Source organism: Podarcis muralis, chromosome 2 (genome assembly GCF_964188315.1).
Source record: "Podarcis muralis chromosome 2, rPodMur119.hap1.1, whole genome shotgun sequence".
NCBI lineage: Eukaryota > Metazoa > Chordata > Lepidosauria > Squamata > Lacertidae > Podarcis > Podarcis muralis.
In genome coordinates this window covers 11,638,568-11,659,152 of record NC_135656.1, presented here as the reverse complement: position 1 = coordinate 11,659,152, position 20,585 = coordinate 11,638,568, and the positions used below count along the sequence as shown (strand labels likewise).

Sequence of the window (20,585 nt, the reverse complement as noted above, 5' to 3'; positions counted from 1 at the left end):
GGGCTTTGTTGCCAGGGCGGTATGGATGCCAAGCTGACCTGACCACATAGAGATGCAGCTGCTGGGTGTGGAGTGTTGATTTCTGTTCTGGGCCCTGGAAAGATTTCCCCTGAAACTGTTCCAGCCAAATGCAGAGCAGTGTTTTAGGTCTTCGGATTCACTGGCTGAAAGTTCATAAGCAGCACTGGCTTGGTATAGAGTCCCTGGTAGGGATCTCACTGGCAACCAGTCGATAAAAGAGTTTTGGGCCTCAGCCTGGATTCTAGACCCCCTTCTTCATAATGAGCTGCTTGCAGGGATGGGAGGAAAATGTCTCAGCCCAGAGCAAAAGTGAGAAGGAGGTTATTGTTTCGTACTTGTTCCTGTTTTTATTATTTATTTTGTGCGTGTGTTTTTATCTTGTACTTTTATGCTGTGGACCTCCCTGAGATCTATGGGTGAAGGGCAATATACAAATTTTAATAAGCATAAGTATACTAAGGAAAGCTATTGTAAGGCTGAAGGAGATGGCACCTGTAGATGCATTACACCCTCAGGGTTTTACAGTAGTGTCTAGACAATAACTGAACCTGGTGGCAAAGGATTTGTGCAGGTGGACTCCTGTCTTGGGCTGCTTCTCCTGCATAATACTGTATTTAGGGTTAGGTGCTGTATAGATTAGCAGATCTCACAGGGTGGTTCTTCTTCACAGGTTCTACACAAGAGATAGGCATCCTTAGCCTAATTTTAAAAAGTATTCTGCAAGGAAGCAGTTTAAAGAGTGATCTTGACAAAAAGTGATCTGTCTGTCCCCTGGCTGCCGACCATAGCTGTCAACTTTTCCCTTTTATTGCAAGGAATCCTATTCGGAATAAGGGAAATAATAATAATAATAATAATAATAATAATAATAATAATAATAATAATAATAATTTATTTATTTATATCCCGCCCTCCCCAGCCAAAGCCGGGCTCAGAGCGACTAGCAACAGTTAAATGATACAACATTCTAAAATCATTTCATTATAAAATCATTTCAAATCAGATTAATGGCAACCATTGGGCTAGAGTTCTGTCAGGGTTGCCAAAGGAGGGGGTCAAGTTGTGCCCTGGCCAAAGGCCAGGTGGAACTGCTCTGTCTTGCAGGCCCTGCGGAAAGATGTCAAGTCCTGCAGGGCCCTAGTCTCTTGTGACAGAGCGTTCCACCAGATTGGAGCCACAGCCGAAAAATTTCCCTTGAAGAAAGGGAAACGTTGACAGCTATGCTGCCGACAGGTAAAAGTGAGAAAAAGGGGGTGGCAGGATGAGAAGAGGGGGTGATCTTTCTCAGTTGCCCCCTCTTGCCCTGCTTTCTTCTGGCTTCGTCCCTGACTAGGCCAGGCAGCACATAGAATCATAGAGTTGGAATAGACCACAAGGGTCCCCTGGACAGATTACCCCCAAAGGAATGCAGCCCTCAAGAGAAAAAAGTTTGCCCACTTTGTGTCTGTACTCGAAAGGGCAATTCTTATGAGTTGACATTTGGACAGGTATTTCCACAGGGCAAATCAGTGCTGTGTGAGTGATCTGGCATACGTTGAGATGGTGATCGGCCTCACCTTAAAAAATGTGGCTTGAGCAAGGTGGTGAGCCCACGATCTGAATCTGGACATGTTGGCTAAACTGTTGACTAGCTCTTTGAATTGTGCCTGGAAACTAACTGGCACAGGTATTATGTGGCCACGGGTGCCCACGTTGATAGAAGGAGCGTTGCACCGTTTTTTAAACGAGCTGGACAATCTTCAAGGGCAGTCCCATGCAAAGCATATTGTAGTACATTAGTCCAGAATTTACCAAACAGTGATGAGTTGCCAAGTTCCTGGTAAACTATCAGGAAGCACGATTTAAATATGACCAGGTCTTGCTTCCAGCATGGAAGCTCTGTCGATATAGGTGTGCATGGCAATATTGTGGTATCAAAATGGCAAAGCCTCTTTACAGTCCTTTACAGCCTAGTAAGAAAACCATGTCAGCCAAAAGATACGCACCTTTTGGTGCTGAGTGCAGCTAGCTAAGAACCAAGCCTTGCAGCTTGCCTGAATAGGTGCTGTCTGTCATTTGACATGCCTTTCACACCATCACTGGGCACCCGAAGTTAGAGTGGATTTTAGGCATATGTAAAGTCAAAGACTCTGAGCTCAGAATGATCACCAGATTGGAGGGTGTGGATACCAAACCCTGAACTTGAAACACATAGCAATTCTTGCAGCCATTTTTAAAATGGAACTACTGCCACACAGTGGCTTTCACAAGGCCATTTGGTTATGTCGAAACAGAAAGCCACCCTCCCATGCTGTTTTGCCATGATGTCAAAAAACAAGCAGTTTCCAGGACGCAGTAATTTTACAAGTCTGTGTGTGTGTGTGTGGAAAAGCATTCCACCTCGTGGATATTTGGGGAGGGAGGGAATTCACAGTGGGTGGAGCGACTTGGCCCACACAGCAATCTTGGCTAGGAGCTTGACTTTTCAGGGAGCTATTTTGGGACGGATCCCACCCTGGGGAGGGCATCTGGCCTCTACTTTGTAGGGGACCTTGCGTCAGCCTTGAGGAGTTGCTTTCCCCCAGTCTCACTAGAGGGGGCTCCAGGGGGAAACCTTAACTGTGGAGGTGTTCAGAGAAACCCTTTTCTTTGTGTGTGTGCATGTCTCTTGTGTACACGGTGCCTCAATTTCACCGGGGCTTTTTTTGAACTGGGGTGTTAGGGTGTTGTGCCCAGGGCTTGCTGGGTGTGGGTCTTAACTGGTTCCTGCCGGGTTCTGTGCTTCTGCTCCCCATACTTTGGGGCATGTTCCGACCGCTCTGCCCTTTCCCGCCCCAGGGTGTGCCCGGGCTCCGTGCCAGACCTCCAGGCTCGGCTCCTCCCGCCTGCCAATGCAGGGATTGGAGCCCTACATGCTTTCTCGCATGCGGGTTCCAGCACGCCAAAGCAGCGTCCCCACGCTGCAGGGCTGTCAGTCATTCATGCCTCCAGTTCACTGAATGCTTCTGTGCTTCAGAGCTGTGCGTATGTAAGCCTGCCTGTGCCTTTGTCTGAACAGCACTACCTTGGAGGAAGGGATGTGCCCAGGAAGCAAGGTGCCCTTGTCCTGGACTCTGCTGAACCAGGCTAAGCCCTTTCATTTTGACCTGGGCAGCCCCAGGTTACTTGGCGTCTTCTGCTGCTTTAGCTCTGCCAACTGCAGCCCCCAAGCTCCTATTTCCAACCTGTCTGCATGTTGTTTGTCCACCAGGGGGCACGCTCTGCGTTCACGTGACTTGCGTCACATCTAATTCAATTGCACTTCACGGGGGGGGGGGGTGCCTGGGTGTCTTCTGAAATTGTGTTTTATTATCGGTGTCGATCGCATGGAGTGTTTCGCGGCGCCCGAGGCATACCTTGGCTTTGTTTTCAAATCTGCTCTTAGCTGGAATGCAAGAAAACTAAACCGACTGCAGTGTGCATTTTAATTTCTCTTCCAAATTCTCCCCTGCATTAACAGCGTTCACATATCACATGCACACACATGTCACAGCCGGGGATCAAATGTGCTGTTCATTGTCACCCTGACACTGAATTCTTTCTTTCATCCTTATAATTTCTAACCTGCCTTTCTGAAATCTAAGGCAGGGAAACTTACACAAAGCAATCCAATAAATTAAAAAGTGCCGGTGCCACTTAGCAACCCAAAACCAGCAGGAAGATCAACATTAGCATAGCTCTTCAGAAAAGGTGGTACATTCCTTTTTTTTTTTTTTGAGCCTATAGATTGTTTTAGTATTTAGCAGCACCTTTTGTGGAGGGAGTGCCACAGTTGTGCTAACAATTAGAAGGCACCGCATCTTCAGCTTGTCAGCTTAACATCAGAAGGAGATGTCACAAAGCTGGCAGGGTCTCTCTTACCAATCTATAAAGGTAGGGAATAACATAGGGGAAGAAGGTGTTCCTTTAACATTGGCAAGGCCCAGGGACTTTAAGGGTTAAACTAGCATCTTGAATCCGGCTCAAGACAAATGAGAAATGAATGGAGATCTTTCACTGCTCTGGAGTATTGTTCCGCCTGCAGCTTGTTGTTGTTTAGTCGTTTAGTTGTGTCCGACTCTTTGTGACCCCATGGACCAGAGCACGCCAGGCACTCCTGTCCTCCACTGCCTCCCGCAGTTTGGTCAGACTCATGTTTGTAGCTTTGAGAACACTGTCCAACCATCTCGTCCTCTGTCGTCCCCTTCTCCTTGTGCCCTCCATCTTTCCCAACATCAGGGTCTTTTCCAGGGAGTCTTCTCTTCTGATGAGGTGGCCAAAGTACTGGAGCCTCAGCTTCACCATCTGTCCTTCCAGTGAGCACTCAGGGCTGATTTCCTTCAGAATGGATCGTTTTGATCTTCTTGCAGTCCATGGGACTCTCAAGAGTCTCCTCCAGCACCATAATTCAAAAGCATCAATTCTGCAGCTAGCCTCAGATAATCAAGGCTGCATTCTGTGCCAGTCCAAGGTCCTGGATCGCCTTCAGAAGAAACCCCCTAAACAGACCAATACAGTGGCCCGAAAAATATAAGTTGTCAGGGAGAACTGAACTCTGGTAGAGTCAGCTTCCTTCCCTACTCCAAATCCCCAGGATGTTGATACACTGCAGTTTGGTGATGGTAATTAGTAACCGTGGTTCAAGGTCACTTTCACTCATTTGATACCTGCTGGAGAAGTCCTCAAGTAACAAAACTGATGGTTCCCAATGAAGGTGGCAGACTCCTTCAGGCAAGTCTTTGCAAATACCTGTTTGCATAAAAGCAATGAAATACTTATCATTAGAATAGATATGTGGTGGTGGTGGTGGCAGCGGCGGAGGCAGCAGCAGCAGCAGGGTAGAGGGTTTGTATTATAAGGACACACCTTACATTTGTGTTTGCTTTCTACATGGTGAGGTTCAGAAAGCATCTGCATATAGGGTTGTTTTTGTGCTTTCTTACGTGTGGTTTCATGAGGGTGAGGGACTCTGAACCTCTCTCTCTTTCCCTGTGCCATAGTGAAACAGTGCATGTATATCTGGAAGATCCAGAACAGAGTTCAGACAGCTCTCAGGAAAGTTCAAAGGAGCTGGTAGTCTATAGCAGGACTACTGCAATGCGCTCTACGTGGGGCTACCTTTGAAGGTGACCCGGAAACTGCAATTAATCCAGAATGCGGCAGCTAGACTGGTGACTGGGAGCGGCCGCCGGGACCACATAACACCGGTCCTGAGAGATCTGCATTGGCTCCCAGTACGTTTCCGAGCACAATTCAAAGTGTTGGTGCTGACCTTTAAAGCCCTAAACGGCCTCGGTCCTGTATACCTGAAGGAGCGTCTCCACCTCCATCGTTCTGCCCAGACACTGAGGTCCAGCGCCGAGTGCCTTCTGGCGGTTCCCTCATTGCGAGGAGTGAGGTTACAGGGAACCAGGCAGAGGGCCTTCTCGGTAGTGGCGCCTGCCCTGTGGAACGCCCTCCCTTCAGATGTGAAGGAAATAAGCAGCTATCCTATCTTTAAAAGACACCTGAAGGCAGCCCTGTTTAGGGAAGTTTTTAATATTTAATGCTGTATTGTTTTTAACACTCGATTGGGAGCTGCCCAGAGTGGCTGGGGAAACTCAGCCAGATGGGTGGGGTATAAATATATTATTATTATTATTATTATTATTATTATTATTATTATTATTATTATTTATTATAGCAGGAGTGGTGGAATCTATAGCAATCCACATGTTGCTGGACTCCAGTTCCCATCAGCCCCAGCCAGCAAGGACAGTGGACAAGGAGAGTGGGAGCAACATTTGTTGTTGTTTAGTCGTTTAGTCGTGTCCGACTCTTCGTGACCCCATGGACCAGAGCACGCCAGGCACTCCTGTCTTCCACTGCCTCCCGCAGTTTGGTCAAACTCATGCTGGTAGCTTCAAGAACACTGTCCAACCATCTCGTCCTCTGTTGTGTCCTTCTCCTTGTGCCCTCCATCTTTCCCAACATCAGGGTCTTTCCAGGGAGTCTTCTCTTCTCATGAGGTGGCCAAAGTATTGGAGCCTCAGCTTCAGGATCTGTCCTTCCAGTGAGCACTCAGGGCTGATTTCCTTCAGAATGGATAGGTTTGATCTTCTTGCAGTCCATGGGACTCTCAAGAGTCTCCTCCAGCACCAGGGAGCAACATCCGGAAGCCCAAAGTTTCCCCACCCCTTGCTGAAAGTGAGAAAAAGGATAATGGGGTTGTGGGAGTGGATGACATAGACAGCTCATGTTTTACAAGGATGCCGGTAAGAAGGCAGAACCCTTAAATGTTATTGCCTCTTCGGTCAGGGAAGTTCATGAATGAGTAACCATGATGGTTCCTCTTCCTCCTAATCAAGGAAGATCCATTCAGGACACAGGAATGCATTCCTAACTAACCATCAGAGCAGTTCGGCTGGGAAGGTTTTCCTTGAACCTGTTCTTGAAAAGCTCTGACAGGTTTTCGGCCAAGGTCTTAGGGTGGGGTCATTCAAACGGTTCGTTTGGGTTCTGCCAAAGCTACCGTATATACAGTGCACAGTGCTTTGCGCTGCAATATAGCCGTGTCCCTCTAGTGGATGCCTCTGAAACAACTTTGTTGCTTCTGCACTATCCGAAAGCTGATGTTTTTCTGTCTGATGCAGTACCTCTCAGGTGACCCGAAGCAAAGGAGGATGGCACCTTTGTAACTTCAGCAGCGGTATAAAAACAAACATGGAGGGGGAGGAGTGGTGATTCTCAAGCCTTCATGTCAGCCTGCACCTGCCAAAAATCCTTCTCCTGTGTACCCCTTTTAAGAGTCCCTGTTCATCTTTTACATCCAGGCAGCCTAAGTATATTGACCTGGTGGAAATGACCCAATGCAAGCATATTTGTGCAGCCTGCACACAGTGCTCGTCTGTTTGGCTTTCTTTGCACCTGGCTCCTGAAAATCTTTGCATATAAAAATGTAATGGAACGTTAAACATTTTAAAAAACTTCCCTACACAGGGCTGCCTTCAGATGTCTTCTAAAGGTTGTGTAGTTACTTATCTCCTTGGCTCGTATAACTTTGTACCCGCCAACATTTCTCTGATGAAAGCAGGGGTGTCCTGCCATACCCTCCAACGTTTCTCTGATGAGGGACGTCCTAAGGGAAAGCGGGACATATCAAATCAGAAACTGGGATGGCTTCTGTAAATCTGGGACTTTCCCTGGAAAATAGAGGCACTTATCGAGGGTCTGGGAATTGATTTGAAATGCAACTCAGCTTCCACCCTCAGGACTCATCCTAGTGCCTCTGAGCATATGGAAAGTGCCTCCCCACCGCCACTGACTAATCACAGCCAGGCCCCGCATATCTGGAACAGGAAGGAAATATTCCAGGGCGAGAGAGGCCTTCCAGGCCAGTTTAAGCCCCAGTTAATCGGCTGCTAGGACCGAAGCACTGCACTTGCATCCCTGACTTCTCATCTAACAGCCGTCTGAGGCCCAGGACCGTGCTGGCTCCTCAAGCTGTTAAGCCCTTTTAGTGGCCGGGCCCCTGTTACGAGCGTTGAGGCCTGCTTTGGCCTGCACTGCCTGAAATGAATTGGGACTCCCTCCTGGCCAGCTGAATGAGCTGGCAGGGCGGCTGGAAATAATTATTTCATCTGGAAAGAGAGCGAGAGCAAGCAAGGCCCAGGCAGAAGGGAGCAGTGCTGTCAGTTTCTCTCCCCACTCCGCTCCCTCCCATCTCTCTCTCTCTCTCTCTCTCTCTCTCTCTCTCTCTCTCTCTCACACACACACACACACACACACACACACCTCTCACACCTCTCACTCTTGGATGGCTCCCCCCCCCCCAAAAGTCTGGAGATCCCGTCCCAAAACATCTTTGCTCCTCCCACGCTGCAGCCAGAAGTAGGGGAAGAGTGCTGGATTATAGGTCAGTTGAGATCAAAAAAACGAGAACGGGAAGACTGTTGCTTTGTTTCCTGGACACAACGCACATCCTTTGCCATTTTCCTCCCTGCTGCAGAAGCCCAGACCTCCTACCCATTTGGGCCTGTTTTCCTCAAACAGAAGGATCTAGAGTTGCGGAGCCTAGCTCTCTCAACCTGCCTGCTCTTCAGGGTTTGCACAGATGTTCTGTTTGTCTGTTTTCTTTGGAGCAACGGGCGCAACATTCTCCTTATAGCCATACAACATGTTAGCCTTGCTTCACAGCCTCTCTTTCATTTTGTTGTTGTTTAGTCGTTTAGTCGTGTCCGACTCTTCGTGACCCCATGGACCAGAGCACGCCAGGCACTCCTGTCTTCCACTGCCTCCCGCAGTTTGGTCAAACTCATGCTGGTAGCTTCGAGAACACTGTCCAACCATCTCGTCCTCTGCCGTCCCCTTCTCCTTATGCCCTCAATCTTTCCCAACATCAGGGTCTTTTCCAGGGAGTCTTCTCTTCTCATGAGGTGGCCGAAGTATTGGAGCCTCAGCTTCAGGATCTGTCCTTCCAGTGAGCACTCAGGGCTGATTTCCTTCAGAATGGATGCGTTTGATCTTCTTGCAGTCCATGGGACTCTCAAGAGTCTCCTCCAGCACCATAATTCAAAAGCATCCATTCTTCGGCGATCAGCCTTCTTTATGGTCCAGCTCTCACTTCCATACATCACTACTGGGAAAACCATAGCTTTAAATATACGGACCTTTGTTGGCAAGGTGATGTCTCTGCTTTTTAAGATGCTGTCTAAGTTTGTCATTGCTTTTCTCCCAAGAAGCAGGCGTCTTTTAATTTCGTGGCTGCTGTCACCATCTACAGTGATCACGGAGCTCAAGAAAGTAAAATCTCTCACTGCCTCCATTTATTCCCTTGCTATTTACAAAGCACCCTAAGGAGGGAGCTCTTTGCAGTGGAGCAGCAGTGTGTTGTTGTTGTTTTTTTTGGGGGAGAAATGGGTGTTTTTCACCCTTCCCAAGTTCCCCTTAGACCTGTGTTTGCAAGGTGAATATGGTTCTAGAACACTGGAGGGCTAAAAGCAGGGGAGGGGGATGACGAGTGTCAGGAGAAAAGTGACTGGCTGGGGAAAGGTTAAGTACCATTCCCCATGCCCCTTCCCTTCTACAATGCATCTCTTCCCAAGAGTGCTTCGCAATGAGGAAGGGACTGTTGGGCTAATGATGTGCTGTGCTACTTGGCCATTAGTATTATGCTGGTGTTTGTGTCCAATTCTACAGTCGAAGCCAAAAATCTCCATAAATGGAGGGGTGATGAAAACACCTGTTCACTTCCTTATAAATAAGAGAGGGTAAGGAATAGGTGTCTGTTTCAGTGCTGAAGTGGGATGCACACATTTAAATGATAAGCAAATTGCAAAGAAAAACGTTTTTGCAAGTGGCAGGAAATTCGTGCAAGAGAAGTCTAATTTCATGCCTAGTCTGGTTAATAAAGGTCTGTACTAGAACTCATCTGGTAATGTAGGAACGTGCTTGCTCTGGAAAGAACAGACACAAATTAAAAGCAAACTGGGTTACGGGGTGAGGACATGCATGTCTTGCCATTAATGATGACACAGGCACTAGCCAGTAGCTGCTTTCGTCAGTCACGCAGCCATCTGGCACACAGAGATCTCAGTGGCAGTGAAGGGGCTAGCTGTGTGAAGAAGAAGCCTCACATTTAATCAGCAGCCGTTTCATCAAATTTCCTTCTAAAATGCTAGAGGAATGAGACCTCGCCACAACAGAAGCATCACTCAGAGGGAAGATATCCTTATCTCTTGCAACAAAGCGGTTCCAAATGTGGTACTGTTTCTCCAAAGGAAAAGCCTTTACAAAGTCTTATTCAGCTGTTTGTGCTGGGCTTCTTAGTACTGGATGATGCCAGCCATGGTCTGTGTTGAACCTGCCTAGGTTCAGGTTCCAGGAAAGCAAATGCAACATACACCAACATCTGTTAAGGCCAGCGGTCAGTGGGGCATGATGTCATCAATATGCTGATGACACCATAGTTCTCTTTCTCGGAAACATCTGAATCAGGAGAAGCAGTCTGGGTTCTAAACCAGTGCCTGAATGCAGTAGTTGGTAGCATGAGGGCCAACAAAGTGATATTTCATCCTGGTAACCAGTGGTGACCACTGGTTCCCAGGTCCAGAAGTTGGGGAGTTCACTGGTTCTGAATGGGCTTTTCCTGCACTGCAGACAGTGCCTACGTAATGTTCGGTGCAGTACTTCCTTCCCCTGCTGTTGGGCAAACTTCGCTGTGTTCCTTCCCCATTTCGTTGTCCCCCATCCACTAAGAGGAGCAGACAACCTTGTAGCAGCTGTCCATTGCAACTGGCCTTGACTCTCCCGGCCGGGAGACGCTCGTGGGGGAGGCCAAGTTTTCAGCAGCTTCCGAGAGTGCTGCACGCCCCTTATCTCCATCCCTGTTTAATATTGTTCCTCCTCCTCCGCACAAGGCCGCTACTGGTGCTAAAGAGATGGTGGAGCTGGCCAACTGTACTCCTCTCCCCCACAGGGCAGCATCCTTTGGTGGACAAGCAGGAAACGAGAGGCAAGACAGGACTCTCCAGGGCGGCTCTGTTTGAAAAAGTTATTTACTGTGTACCTAGTTTTGCTTAGGCTAATCCTCAATACCTTTGCATCCATCCCTCCTAGCTTTCCCATTATGCTGGGTTGGCCTGCGGTATCATGGACCTCACAGCTGCCAAAAGCTGAGCGGGGTACAAGACGAAACTTGGGACTTTTTCCTGGATGGCTGGTTTGTAGGAGAAAAAGAAAAAGGACAGTTGTTGCTAATTTATTGTGCAGGAGCCATATGTTTTCTTCCAAGGAAACCTCTCTGGGGTTTTGTGGGGTGGCGAGTATGCATTTTCCCAGCAGTGTGGTTTGTGGCAAATGCTGGTCTTACACAGAGTAGACCTGTTGAAATCCATAGACGTGATTCACTTGGCTCCATTAATTTGGGTGGATCTGTTCTGCATAGAATTGGCACGGGGTACTACTACCCAGTGGGCCAAGGCTTGTTGTGGAACAGTATCCTTTTCGGAGGGGCTAGTGTCCACTGATCCTGCATTTGGGCAGGAAGCCGGGTGGGCGAATGGGCTCTAGAAAGCAAATTAGCTGTCACCCCTCCCCCTGCTCTGTGCTTCCCCCTCATATTCTCGCTCTTGAATTCTGAATGTTTCAGTGTGTTTATGGCATCAATTTGGCTGGAATGCGGGAAGGTGCCTGAGGCTGTTCCCGTCTCCTCTGATGGCTCCAGAGAGAATCTGGCAATATGCTCCCCCCCTCCTGCCCCTCTGCCCCCCCAACACCTCCTTCCTCTCCTTCCTTTTGCACCCTCAGATGGTGTGATGATGAGCAGGGTTCAGAGCAACCCAGAAAGAGAAAAGCCTGCCCTCTCAACACAGGAACCCAAAGGGATCCACTTTTTTCTTCAATACAGTTGGGAGAACCTGTGGCCCTCCCAAGGTGGTTGGACTCTAACTCCCATCAGCCCCAGCCAGCATGGCCAATGGTAAAAGATGATGGGAGTTGTAGTCCGCCAACATCTGGAGGGCCAGAGCTTCCCCTGTCTCTGTTTTACTTCACTCCACACCTTTAGTCATTCATTGGGTGCAGGAAGCCTGCTGGAAATCCATACCCTATACAGTGGTACCTCGGGTTACATACGCTTCAGGTTTCATACGCTTCAGGTTACAAACTCCGCTAACCCAGAAATAGTACCTCGGGTTAAGAACTTTGCTTCAGGATGAGAACAGAAATCGTGCTGTGGCGGCACGGCGGCAGTGGGAGGTCCCATTAGCTAAAGTGGTGCTTCAGGTTAAGAACAGTTTCAGGTTAAGAACGGACCTCCGGAACGAATTAAGTTCTTAACCCGAGGTACCACTGTACTTTTCTGTGGAAGATGCGTAGCTGTATGGAATAATTAATAAAGAGCAGGTGTTCTGCACATGCATCTAGAGCCTAGGACTTGCCAATCAGAAGGTCGGCGGTTCGAATCCCCGCGATGGGGTGGGCTCCCGTTGCTCGGTCCCTGCTCCTGCCAACCTAGCAGTTTGAAAGCACATCAAAGTACAAGTATATAAATAGGGAAGGTAAATGGTGTTTCCGTGTGCTGCTCTGGTTTGTTAGAAGCGGCTTATTCATGCTGGCCACATGGCCTGGAAGCTGTACGCCGGCTCCCTCGGCCAATAAAGCGAGATGGGCGCCACAACCCCGGAGTCGGTCACGACTGGACCTAATGGTCAGAGGTCCCTTTACCTTTACCGCTGTACTTTTCTGTGGAAGATGCGTAGCTGTACGGAATAATTAATAAAGAGCAGACGTTCTGCACATGCATCGAGGGCCTTCATTCTAGCTGCATCGAAAGAGTGGCTCCCAGCTAGTTCATGATGTGGGTTTAAGACCCAATGACAGCTTTCAAAAGTGATTTGTGGGCCTGGGTAGTGAGCATTCACTCCTTCCTGAATTGAACAGGTGGGTCAGTTGGAGGCTAGCAAGGTAATGGTTTGACCAAAGGACTCTCTTGGTTCATTCCAGTTTCTGTATATGATTTGACAATGTTGAAGACTGCATCTTGTTCTGTTGTGGCAACAGGTCAAGAAATAATAACTGGGAAGAGTGCGTAAGCAAAATGACCTGTTCTCCTCCTCCTCCTCCTCCTCCTCCTCCTGCTTCTCCTCCTGACTAGATGAGACCGTGCTTCCAAGTCTATCAAGTGACACTGAGTCTCAATAGATGTCTCACTTTCCAAAATTAATTCCTGTATGTGAACCAGGTACATAAACCTAGCTTGAGGCAACCAGGCTCTCTTGGGTGGAAACCAACCCGGAGGACAGGTAGATAAGATGCCAGGAGCTATACCTGCTTGTAAAACAGGAGTGGCCTTATCTGGAAGAAAATAATTCAAAGGATGAGACTGACCTTCAGCAGGGGATGCCAGTGTACAAATTCCTTTGTGTTGTTAGTACTGCAAGCTTTCGATCACTTTTTTTTTAATCTTTATTTATACAACAACAAAAACACACAAAAAAAACACAAATACAAAATTACACACAAATTACAAAAATAACCATAGACACATAATTTTCTTGGCAAACAATAAAACATCTATTGGTCTTCCATATTGGTCATTCTACCATATGTGGTGGATATGTAGGAAAATACAGGTATTCTGGGAGAGTATACATGCAGAACTGCAAAAAATGCTAAAGATCTCTTTCAATAAAAAACCAGAGGCCTACCTCCTGGGAATAACAGATTTGGATATTCCACAAAAGAGGAAGGGTATCTTTTTATATGCGACGGCGGCAGCAAGAGTTTTGATCGCAGCAAAATGGGAGAGTAATGAAATCCCCTCTATACAAGATTGGATCCAAAAGCTGACAGAATATGCCGAATTAGATGGTTTATCAGAAAAGATAAAGAATAAATCAAAACAGGAATTTGTTTTTAAATGGGAGGTTTTTAAAGAATATCTGAAAAATAAATATAGTAGTTTAAATTCTGTTGCAGCACTCGAGGAACTTCAGTAATAGTTGCTAGGTAGATAGAAGAAATTAGATTTATTGAGAATAAGTTTAATTATGAAAATGTGTATTGGCAATAAGTAATATGAATTTGAAATATGGAATAGACGGGAAGTTGGGTCTTTAGTGTTAAGACCAATAGCTTTTGATCACTTTAATCAACTCCTGTTGATGTCAGCGAGGCTTACTTCATCTATGGTTTCGGAAGAACCATGTAAGCAGAGCATACCCACCATGGTTAACAGCCACTGATAGTGTTTGCCTCCATGAATTTGCCTAATCTTTCAAAGCCATCCAAGTCTGTCCTCATCATTGCCTCCTGTGGGAACGAGTTCTACAGTTTAGCAATGTGCTGTGTGAACAAGTACTTTCTTTTTGTCTTTCCTGCACCCTCATCCTGCATCCTTCATTGGATGTCCACGAGTTCTAGCATTACGCGGGAGAAAAAAAATTCTCTAACCACTTTCTGCATGCCATGACTTCTACTCTCTATTACTTCTGCCATGTCACCTCTTATTCATCTTTTGCTTCAGCAAAGTTGCTGCACCAGCTGCTTCCAGGTCACAGCAGTGGCATGCTTCGGTTCATGAGAACATCTGATAGAGCCTGAGACTCTGAATCTCAGGGTTGTGGGTTCGAACCCCACGTTGGGCAGAAGTTTCCTGCATTGCAGGGGGTTGGACTAGATGACCCTGGGGTCCCTCCCAATTCTATGATTCTATAAACCGAAAAGCCCCAAATGCTGCGACCTTTCCTCATAGAGGAGCTGCTGTATCCCCCTGATCATGAATGCAGAAATGAGTCTGCATGTGGTTGTATGTGATGGTGAAAAAGTTTGGGAAGCAGATTAATAGAGACAAACATAGTGTGGCACGACATGGGAGACATATGTATGGGGTCTTCTGCTGCTTAAAAAAAATGCTTATATCAGCTGTGTGAATGGCAATTTGAACTGAGACCGTGGTTCTGGAAGAGTAGGTTTAAGACTTCATAAACACATCCACACCATTTTCCCAATTAAAATTAATTGGCACCAATGGGAGCGTTCTTCCAAAAGCAAACAACAGGCACAGGACAGGGACCGTAACCGTGTGTGGGAGGGTTAACAGCCTTCTTACCCTCCATCAGGGTCCCAGTTTGGATCGGGGCCTCTGCACCTGCTCTGTACACTTAATAGCATGTGGCTGGATCACATCAAAAGCCCATGTAGCCAAGCATCCTGTTCTTACAGCTGCCAACAAGAAGCTTGTAAGCAGAACAGCACTCTCATCACTTGTGATTCCCAGTAAGCAGTATTCAGTATTGTCTCTGACAGAGGAGGCAGAACATAGTGATCATAGTGATCTAATCCTCCTTTAAAGCCATTCACACAGACAGCTGTAAATTCTTGCACACACACTTTTTTTAGTATTCTGGTTTTGTGCAAATCTGAGAGACCAAAAGAAATGTGGATGCGTTTGGGTGTTGTTATGAGAAATGAAAGTATTAATTTAAGGAAGTAGTGAGCATGGCAAGGGGAGTAGCAGAAAGTAGGTTGACCCACCCACTCTGAAAGACTCTGTGATCCTGAGTGGAGTGGTCTGCAGCCCATTTCTCCTAATCAGGTTGTCCCTGTGTTGCATAAACCCAAATTTGCAGGGGGGAAAACATCAAGGTTGGTGTTCATAGAATCAAAGAACTGTAGAGTTGGAAGAGACCCCAAGGTCCTAGTGTTTGAGGGTAATGCCATGTGGACTATGCAAATTAGATGTGAACACAAACAACAAGATGTAAACAAGCCCTGAGTGGTACGCTAGGCTGGGTTGGAAAAGGTAAGGTGTGGGTAGTTGACTGGAAACAGTCCAGTGATGCAAGCATTGCGTGTTTTTGTGGGGAGCTTTTGGGCACCAGCTTAAGTTTTCTGAACGCTGCTGTCCAGTGTAAATAATTGGGCCACCCCAGTCCTGGTTTTGCCTGCGCGCTTTCCTCCACCAGGCACAGAGAGGAAAACCAGAGAATAGTTCCTTAAAGCCAGCAAGTGTGTCGACTGCCACCAGGTGTCGATGCCAGTGACTTTGCCATGCCCAGACCCACAGCCCCACAGCCCCAGCCAGCGGAGGAAGCTGTCAACATTGCTGCAACAGGAAACAGTCGCCAGCCTCTCCTCTGGTGGGAACTGAAGACTTTTTGTGCCCAGGATCAGTTCCCACAACTGGAACTTCCTGGCGTCACTTAACGGGGTTCGCGCAATCTTTTTTGTTAGAGAGATGTGCTGGATCTAGGGTGGGACTAGAAGTTCTGAAAGATCAGAAGATCTTCTTCTAGTCTTCTCTCCCTCTCCACACCAACCTCTCACACCAACCCCAAGCATAATTTGTTCCTAGGCAAGGGAGAGAGGCGAATAGGCTCAATGATTTTACATTAACAGCCTAAGCCTAAAGCCTAAGAAAAACTATTTGCATTTCAAGGCTGCTGATTTCAATGGGATTAGGTGTGCTGAACTCTGCAGTGTGGGGGACTGTAAATGAGCAAACAGTTTGTGGGGACTCAGCTGCTTTCGTGGGTCAGATGGGATGACTCAGCAAATAAATTTTGAAATACCAACTTCAAAAGAAATTGTCGTTTCTCTGGAACCCTGAAATTATACTTCCATTCTCTCCCACACACACACACACAAACACACACACTTAGCTTTTTGAGACTGTCAAAAGTTCACACCAAAGAAATTTGAAGGTCTAATTCTCAAGGAAGGAAAGAAGGACGGAAGGAGGGAGGGAGGGAAAGAAAGAAGGAGGGCAGTACTGTGCCAGCCAGATGGATTCTCCTGGCTGTCAAACGTCAGTAGTTAGGTACAAATTCGATACTAATCTGTCCTGCCTTGGCACTGGGGGCCTGCAGGGGTGGGTTGAAGCCTGCTGTGATCAGGCTCAAACTGAATAAATAAACAGAAGGAAACCAGCAACTGGATAACTGGACAAAGAACTAATGAAGGGCAGCTATAGAAAGACAGTAACTCCAGTTTACATACAGTGCCAGGTTTGAACTGAGTCATCTCCAGTAAAAGCAAAGAAGAGGAGCCTGTGGCCCTCCGGATATTGCTGCACCACAACTCCCATCATCCCTGATCATTGGCAATGCTGGCTGAGGCTGATGGCAGCTGGAGTCCAGCAACACTTGGAGTGACAGGTTAGCTACCTCTGAGTTAAAGGATCTCAGTTAACAGGGCCACTTGGAGGCCAGGAAGGACCTCTCTGCCCAAGGACAGGGAAAGCCACTACCTGAGTGGACAACTCTGGACCCAATGGACCACTGACTTGACTCTGTTTAAGACAGCTCTTGCGTATTCACTTGTAATGAAACAGGCTATTGCTGCAATAACCAAACTAATTTATCAGATGCCCCCACACTTTTTACTGCTGCAGACATAACACAGGTATTTTCCTGGAAGCTAGGGGTGTAATCTCAGGTTCCTGGATCATTGGGACAAGATTGTCGTTAAGCTCCTTGGTGGTTCACGCATCCGTATGTGTTGAAGCGCTGAAATTTTTGAGATGAAGTCACTGCTCGTATTTACAATCAACCTCTCCTTCCCATCCACCACTTTATCTATAGCTGATAATAATTGACTTTTCTGTTCTGGCTGACGGGTGGTTCTTGTGCAGTTGGAAAGTTTGCACACACCTCCACTTTCACGGAAAAGATGTTGCTTCTTTTTCTGTTCTGTGATGCAGAGTTGGAGCAGTGCTGGGCAAGAGGCCATGGGTGTAGCCAGGGGGGGCAGGGCCCCCGAAATCAAATAAATACAAAACACTTAACTAAAAGTAGAAATTGTAGAAAGATTTTGACAGTTATTTTTCTGAGCACTTGGGGTCAAAAGAAAGTAATTTTAAACAACTGTTGTTGAGACATTTTGTTCCGAATCTGCTAGACAGAGGATAGTGACAGGTGGGTGTCCCTCCCTCGACCCAACATAAATTCTGGCTACACCCATGCAAGAGATTGAACATGGCAAGAGGCTTATTCTGAAGACCAAGCAATGCCAGGGAAGATTTGGTCTTCTGGATGGGCTCGGACTTGCAGGCAAATTTTAAAAGAACAGAGACATGTCTCTGAAAAAACGAGCAAGGACGCTGATGAGGCCCGTGTACGTTGGGAACAAGAGAAAAATGCTCCCCCCTCCGACACACTCTTCTCTGCCCCCTTCATGTTAGCAGCAGGGCTGCCTGGCTGTGTGGGGACAATGGCGGGGAGCAAGTGAGGGAATGTCTGCGCACATGCTGCTCCTGCGCAGCACAGCCCCAGAGCCAGAGCCCGTGCAGAGATGCTTCTGGTTTGAATTAGCAGGCAGGCGGGTCAGGCTAATTGGGACCTTTCAGATCCCGCCAGTGCAAGCTAGAGGGATGCAGGAAAGAATCCCTTGTGGCCAGAGTCCCAGTCAGGCAAAGGAAAGCCACAAGGCAGGGGGGGAAAGGGGGGAGCAGCTGCAGGGTAGAGTCATGTATCTGTACAGGCTTGGGGAGTTTTCGGGAAGAGCAGCAAGGGAGGGACAAGAAGCAGCCCCCACCTATATAAGGCAGAAGCTATCTGTGTTTGCGTTCAGAAAGTGATTAGTTAGTACCAGTTTGAACCCTTTAACCATAAGCTACCTCCATAAGGGTGGCTGTGCATGGTAGGTTTTTGTTTTTAAATCTAGTATAGGCACCGGAAGCACAGGATCAGAAAAGGATTGGATTATTTAATCCAGGATAAAAAAGGAACATTTGTGACTGCTGACTTGCAGCCTTGGGGAGGGGAGGGAGAGGGAGGGGGAATTGAACTGTAGGGCTGCTTGAAAAGAGAGGAGACTGTGGTTTAGGGTGATGGATTTATCACAAGCCTAGAAGTTAGTTACAGAAATCCTATGGGGTAAGAAACAAGGAGTAAGACTTTCTTTCTCTCTCCCTGCCCCCCAAGCCTCCACTCGATCTGCGCCTGGCAGGGTAAGGGGCTAGACCACTGTTTTATGGGTGCCCATCCTTGGGCAAATCCAAGGGATTCTTTCACTGGCTTGTGGCACCGTGTGGTTTGCGAGTTAAATCTGCCTTTCCATTCTGCCAGAACTTTTGCTTTGAGGTTATTGTGGGGCTGCATTGATTCCTCCTCCCAACCCTCCAAACTCTGGAAATCTTCTGTCTGTTGCCACCCCCACAAACTGGCACAGATCATCAAGGGGGTGGGTGGCAGTGGTGGCGGGATGGGGACGGGGGGGGGGGATAAAATCTGCTTGTGGAAGAATTCTCTGGCCACTTAATACATTTAAGCACATGCAGATCAGAAGCTGTTTGCTGATTCGGCAAAGTTTTAAAACAAAACAAAACAAAACATCCAGTTTTTCAGTTAGGGTTAAAAAGCAGCATCCAAAATACTGGTTCAGAAGCGACCAGTTGCCCCCCTAGCCATGGGGAGATGGGGGTCTGTGGGGCTAGGGTGGTTGCTGTTTGCAAGGCTTTTTTCTTTTCTTTTCTGGAAACTGTGGGGCACCGGGAGGCTGTGGAAAAACTGAGCAGAAGGAAGGAGAGGGAGCAAGGGCCTGGTTTGGCTGCTGTGCTGCAGGCAGCGGAGGGAAGGACTGCCATGGAGCTGGGTCATGCGGAGGTTACTGCACCCAAAGGGGGTTCTTGCAGAGTTCATGCCGCTGGCTCGCTTGACGCTCGCTCGGCCTTCGCGCTGGAAGGAAAGGGAGAGGCTTCAGGGGGTGGGGGAATGGAGAAGAGCGGGGTGGAACAGCCTGGCCTGGCCTGGCCAGCTACTGGCAAGGAGCCTAGCCCAACCAGTGGAGAGGGAGCCGGGCCTAGCTTGCGAGGGGGAAGCCTGGTTTAATCAGCAAGGAAAGCTAATGTGGCTTTGCCCCCAGCAGGTGAGGGGGGCAGGAATTAAGTTTGGCTCAGCTGCTGGTGGGGCGGAGGGCCAGTGGCCGGGGGGGGGGGGGGAGATGGAGATAGCTGAGCCAGGGCTAGAAAAAAAAGGGGGGGGGCAAAAAGTAGGCCATGTCCAACTCAGCTAGCAAGTGTGTTTGTGTTGGCTCGCTTAGTGGAAGCTGGGGACCGGGCAGAGAGGAGGGGTTTTTTAAAAGCATATTTTGTGCGGTGTGTGTGTGTGTGCGAAAGAGAGAGGGAGAGAAAAGGACATCCCATCCATTGGGGAGAAGCCAGGCACCATGTCATTATTATTAATATTAATATTATTTACCACCATGTCATTTTTGGAGCATCTCAGCCATAGTTAGAGTGAAGAAGAAGTTGGCATAACTTCACCTGTTTTTGTTCTATTGAAAGGCTGGCCGGCAATAATAATAATGATGATGATGATGATGATATTGCCATTTTTCATACAGAATGTTATTGGCACAAGCAGGTACAAAATGCAGTGAGAAATGAGTGTGTAACAAACAAAAATAAAATGAGAGGAGGTGGAAACCGGGAGACTACTGCAAGTGCAATGCCGCAACTATTGTATTAAGAAGAAAAAGGCATAACCTCCAACATTTCTCAGATGAAAATAGGGACACCACCACCACCACCACCACCACCACCACCACCACCACCACAACAACAACAACAACAACAACTTTATTATTTCTACAATGCCCATCTGACTGGGGTGCCCCAGCCACTCTAGGTGGCTTCCAACATACCAAAAACCTAAACTTTAAAAAACTTGTTTTTAAAACTTCCCTATACAGGGCTGCCTTCAGATGTTTTGCAAAGGTTATGTAGTTAGTTATCTCCTTAACTTGGGAGTCGCAAAACTCCATACCCTCCAACATTATTCTAATGAAAATAGGGACGTCCTAAGCAAGATGAGCGCCGCAACCCCAGAGTCGTTCGCGACTGGACTTAACTGTCGGGGGTCCTTTACCTTTACCTTTAAGAAAAAGCAGGACATTCCAGGATCAAATCAGAAACCGGAACAGCTTCTGTAAATCTGGGACTTTCCCTGGAAAATAGGGACACTTGGGGGGTCTGAAAAGTTGAGTCAATCTGGTTTTCAATAAAGCTTCTTCACATACTGGTATTTATCTGTAGAGCAGGGGATTTAGTGGGCTGTGCAGTCAAGCTAACATAGGAGAAAATCTTA

The 20,585-nt window shown here is 47.5% G+C and overlaps 1 protein-coding gene across 1 annotated transcript in view; it reads left to right on the top strand.

Moving 5' to 3' along the window:
• The window catches only part of RARG (retinoic acid receptor gamma), a 127,385-nt gene that overhangs the window by 51,530 nt on the left and 55,270 nt on the right, over positions 1 to 20,585 (top strand). The window lies entirely within an intron of this gene.